Raw genomic sequence first — 6,000 nt, forward strand, 5'->3', positions numbered from 1 at the left:
ATTACACATATGAGTGAAATCATATGGTACTTGTCTATCTCAGTCTGATTCATTTCACTTAGCAGACCTACTGCCCTGTTTGTCCACCCATGTTGTCACAAGTGGCAGCACATATTTATATGTATGTGTACATACCACACATCTTCCTTATCCATTTGTCTATGGGTGGACACAGGTTCTATCAGTATGGCTTCTGAAAAAAAAAAACAAAAAAACTTCACACTCTTAACATCATCTGGGATGAAGGCGCCCCCTGGTGTCTGGGTCCCTGTCCAGGTGCTGGAGCTGAGGGAGACCCTAGGGAGGGCCTGGCTGAGGAGGAGAAAGGCAGCTGGGTCTTCTCTCCTTAGTCCTGTGGCCGCACGTGGGGTGGAAGGTAAGGGGACACCCCCTCCCTCACCCCACTGCTCTGCTCTCAGGTGGATTCTGACTGAGAAGCCTGAGTGGGGTCTGGACTGTAAGTCAGGTAGACATGTCTGAGCAGAAGCCTGGGCGTCAGTGGGAAGAGGAAGAAGCTTCTGAGCAGCCCTGGACTCCACAGGGGTCAGGCTCAGGGGTGAGGCAGGATTGCAGGAGAAGAGAGCTCAGGAGCCGGTGCCATTGCTGAGGTTTCTGTGTCCCTGTGCACCTCCTCCTCCAGTCCCTTGATGGAAATAACAGGGAAAATCTCTCAGACCTTCCTTTCCTTGTGTACTCTCTGTCTTTCAAATAAATAAACTAAAAAAAAAAAAAAAAAGAATTGGTGTTTTCATCTTCTTTGAGTACATACTCAAGAGTGCAATTATTGGATTATATGACAAGTCACTATGTTGTAAACCTGAAAGGAATGGAAGAGTGTGTGTAAGCTGCACTCAAATAATAAGAAAAGAAAAAAGAAAAAGATAATTATAAATATTAGAGAACAATTTGGAAAGGAAGACACAAAATGTCACACACTATATTGATAATAAGTAAATACAAACAAAAATGAGAATGTGGAATAAAAAATGGGAATAAACCTTGGTATCTTCAACTTGGCAAAGATGAAAGTAGGTTAGTTATGAGAGTGTCCAGCAGAGGGTGGGGAAAATATACCATCATAAAGAGCAATGGGAGTGAATACTGGTTTAAAATTTCTAAAGAGTTCTTCTGAAATGTGTCTCCACAATTTAAATATGCTTATACTATGACATGGACATTCTCTTTGAGGGCTTTATCCTTTTTTAAAAAAATGTTTATTTATTCTGAGAAAAGGTGAGAGAGAGTGGATGCAGAAGTAGGGAGAGGGGCAGAGAAAGAGGAGAGAGAGAATCCCAAGCAGCCCCACACCAGGCTGGACCTCAGGAATCCAGAGATCACGACCTGAGCTGAAATCAAGAGTCTGATGTTTAACAGAGTGAGCTACCCAGGTGCCCCTCCTTTACGAGTTTATCAGAAGGAGATAATCATATATGTTGTCAAAAGTATATTTTCCCGGGAGCGCCTGGATGGCTCAGTTGGTTAAGTGTCCAGTCCTAGCTCAGGTCATGATCTCATGGTTGGTGAGTTCGAGCCCCGCATGAGCTCTGTGCTGAGAGTCAGAGCCTGGAGCATACAACAGATTCTGTGTCTCCCTCTCTCTGTCTCTCTCTACCCCTCTCCTGCTCGTTCTCTATCTCTTTGTCTTTCTCACTCTCTCCCTCCCTCTAAAAAATAAACATTAAAAAATTTTCAAAATATATTTCAAGGATGTTTCTTGAATTGTGGTTTATAAAAACAGAGAAAGAAACTTATCTAAGTCTTATAGCCAATATGATAATGGGAAGTATAAATAGTAGAATATCACCATGTGATGTACACAGAAGATAAAAGATAATCATCAAAGCAAACCCATGGGGCATCCCAGAGGGGATCCCTTTGCACAGAGAGGGAAAGGGAGACTCAGAGAGGATAAGGAGGTACTGGAACCAGAATTCAACCCACAAAGTTTGCAGAGGCCTTGTTGACTGTCTTTCCTTGGTTCCCTGTCCATCAGGAGGTGGGTATGACTGTGCACTCCATGCAAATGGATGGTTGCAATGTTCCAGAATGTTCTGCGATGGGAGGCTGGTAGGCTTAGAGTCTAGGAGGACGTTACAAGGCAGTGTGATTTACCTGCTCAAATCAAACTAAAGCCCATCATCCTGTGTACATCATACATCTCGAGGCTTCCAGTGGCTCAATGTCAGCTGACTCCAGATGTAAGATGAAGAACAAGTGTGAGCCCCTGGTGACACAACACTGGCACTGTCCTGTGGGAGGTGGGCATTAGCAGAAATGACAGAGACAAAAGTAAGTCACTCCTGAGATGAATGCTGCATGGAGAAAGTTCAGGATGTCTTGAGGAGAGATCACAGGAGATCTAGAGACCTAACAGGGCCCTTACTACTATAATCAATCATGTCTACAGACTGTAAGAGGCATATGGCATATGGAACAGAATCTGAACCACACACACTGGTGAACAACCCTAGAACAAGAAAGAGCTCTTGGGAGTTAAAACGATGACTCTAGAAATGAATAATTTATTCAGTAAAGTGGATGATTACAGTTGTACTTCCCTAAAGTAGTACAGTCGGGAGGTAAAGGCAAGAGGAGAGAAGACCTGTTTGGTTCTTAAAATTTGTTTCGAAAAATTTCAAGAATATTTCTCAGAGTTGACAGGGAGCAACGCATATGTTGAAAGTCCTACCCAAGCTCTTAACTAGAGTGGATGACAAGAGAACCACATGAAGACACATCACAATGAAATGTCAGGAGGAGGGTAGAGGAGCAGACACCTTGGAAACTCCAGACACAACACAGAACTGGCAGCGGGTAGACATGACCCACGGTCCCCAAATCCCGAAGACAACTGTGTCCAGGACAGAGTCTCTATCCCATCACCGTGGGAATCAAGGTGAGAGTAGCCCAAAGGCACGTCAGATGTTTAGAGTGTCAGTGTCTACTTTCCGTGTTCCCTCCATGGGATACCACTAGGCAAAGGGGAAAATGATGGAGAAAACCAAAAGGGAGCACATGGGATCCAGGCAACAGGGGGCCAGAAGGAGAGAGGCAGAGGGCACCCAGGCTGAGCTGAGGGGGTCCGGCTGTTGGCCCTGCCCCAGGTGTGCAGGCATCCCGTCCACATGGGGCAGGACTGAGGGCTGCAGGACAGGCATCTGCACAGACATGAGGTAGAATAGTGGATGGGCTCGAATAGATTCATGAAGATTTACCCGGGAGGAGCTTGGGAAGGATTTAAATGAGAAAAACAGAAACTAAGCAAATGGATAAGATATGTATTTATTTCGGGAAAATAATAAGGTGAGTCAGGAAAGGTAAAGTAATCATAGTCTACTAAATGCTCAGTTGTGAGTAGCACTTTACGGTCATACAAATGCAAACAGTGCACATTGAGCTAATCAAAATTATACAATAATTATACGGGGCATAGTGGGATATGTGTGGGATGGGATCACACATGGGATAGTGTGAAAGAGCAAATTCAGTAAAGATGATGCATAAATCTGAAAACCAGAGAATGGGTGCAAGAAGCAGGCTATTTAGAGGCACAGAAGCAATAATCAGAGAATCGGCTGAAAGAACTAGTGCAGGTGATCTTGGAGATTCAGGAAAGGGGGACATAGAAGATTGGGGACACCTGACTTGACCTCAAGCACTGCAGAAGTATTAGACTTTTTAAAACTCCGTGTCTATCCATTTGCTAAAGACAACATGGTGGGTGAGAAATGGAGTCAGGAAAGTTCTGCACGGAGGCCATAGAGATGGGGCAGGAGTTGTGAGAGTCATGGAAACAAGTGTTGGATTTTTATGGGAGGATTTTGTTTGGATTTCTTTAGTTGTGTTTCATGTTTTTGCATAGGAGTCAGGACAGCATGTTTGTATGGGGAACGGCTGAGCCAGCAGAGGGGGGAAATGGATGATGCAGGTGCCCAAATGGAGGCGCAGCCTGAAACAGGAGGGGCACCTCCACCATCACTTAGTAGGTGAGGACACAGGTGCACATGTGGGGGAGGGGAGGGAGGACTGTGCAGTTCTCAGTTGAGTCCTTCTTTCAGAGTGAGAAACAAAGGAGCTCATCGTCTCAGGAAGGGGGGCAGGGAGGGGTGCAGGAGACTGAAGAGGGGGGAGGAAGTGCAAAGCAGCCCTTTCAGGAAGGGGACAGTGAGCTGACTGGGGAAATGGCATCTGGAGAGAGCAGGGCTAGGGCCCCTGAGCTCTGTGCTCATCACCTTAGAGAGAGAGAGTTCCAGCACCAGGAGCATCTATAATAGACTAGGAGACAATGCAACAAAGTAGCTCAGGTGTGAGAATTACCATTCTTTTTACTTTGGCGTCATTAGCCTTTCTCATTTTATAATTTTTCTACCGGGAATATACATTACATCATATATATTGTACACCATACATACACATCATAATCAGTTTATACATGTTTCTTTACACTTTAAAGAGGAAGGAGATGGTAGGAAAGTCAGCACCTCAGGCCACAGAGCTGGAAAGGCCGAGCCTGCCTGTCCATGCCCTGGGTAGGGGACTCACAGAGACTTTGCTCCATTTCTCAGAACCCTGTTGTATAGGGGGTTATGGGAAGTAGGGTGGGGGCAAGCAGGGTCTTTTTCTTCCTTTAGGGGTGTTCTCCTTTATTTTTTTATTACTATCTTGTCAGTTTTAATGCTTACTAGATGATGGTTTTTATATGTTACATGGCATTTTAAGCTATTCTCATAGGAGGACCTGTCCATACAATCAAGCCCACCTGTTTCATAAATGGAAATTCAAAGGCAAAATAGTTCAGTGAAAAGATGATTGGTCCTAAAGTAGAAGATCAGAACCTGAGTCTTAATTAATGGTCTGAGGATAATCTGCCAAGTGTTAAGGATTTAAACTAGTTTATTTTTTGAAAACATCACTCCAGCACATACGAGAGAATCCAGTAGATAATCACAAACATCTAAAAATAAAGAAGTCACATGGTAACCCCTCTTCCGCCATCACCCAAGTTCTCTACCCAAAATCCATCACAGTGAGCCATTTCTCCTTTCTCCTCTCCCCCAAAACACATCTGTGCATATGTGTCCACTGTTAGATCAGTGAAAAAGCTCAGGCCAGAGAGTGGGAGAAGATATTTGCAAATCACATATCTGGTAAAGGACTTGTTTTAGAATACCCATAAAATTCTTAAAAAGCAACAATAAGAAAAAAGTCATTAAAAAAATGAGCAAAAGCCTGAGCAGACAGCTCACCAAGAAGATATACTCATGGTGAATAAGCACTTGGGAAGGTGCTCATAGCAGGTGTCATTAGGGAAATGCAAAGGGAACAACAGTAATCTGCCCTCACACTCCCCTCAGAATGGTGGGAATCCAAACACTGATAATATTGAGTGCTGACCAGGACTTGGAGCACAGAAGGCCTCAATCAGTTGAAAGAGCAGACCTAGGCTGGCCGACTCCATTTTGTTCTGTGTCCTCCATCTTGTTCTGTGTCTCCATCTTGTTCTGTGTCCTCCATCTTGAGTGACTATGTCCTGGACATGGCCCCCTTTCTGGGAAAACCGCAGAAAGAAATTCCCGCTCAAACCTCAGACCACGCCTCCTCCCCTTGAGTAACTTCCCATTCAAACCAGGCCAGGCGACCTGTGCAACAGGCCTCTGACCCTTCCCCAGCCAATTGGCTAAGGCCATGACCATTACCCCACCAACCGCCCCTAGATCCCTATAAAATCTTTGTGCTTTTGAAACTCACTCTCTCTCTCTGATATCTCACCTCTGTGTTGGTGCAGGTAGGGGATTGAGCTCGAGCTAGCTCAAATAAAGGCTCTTTGCTTTTGCATCGGACTAGGCTCCCTGGTGGTCTTTGGGGATCACGAATTCTGGGTATAACACAGTAATGGCAGGAATACAAAATAGCACAGTCACTGTGGGAGTCAGCAGTTTCTTATAAAACCATACATAGACTAAGCATGCAAGGTACTGATCCCTCTCTCAGGTGGTTACC

Source organism: Felis catus, chromosome B2 (genome assembly GCF_018350175.1).
Source record: "Felis catus isolate Fca126 chromosome B2, F.catus_Fca126_mat1.0, whole genome shotgun sequence".
In the NCBI taxonomy this organism is placed as follows: Eukaryota; Metazoa; Chordata; class Mammalia; order Carnivora; family Felidae; genus Felis; species Felis catus.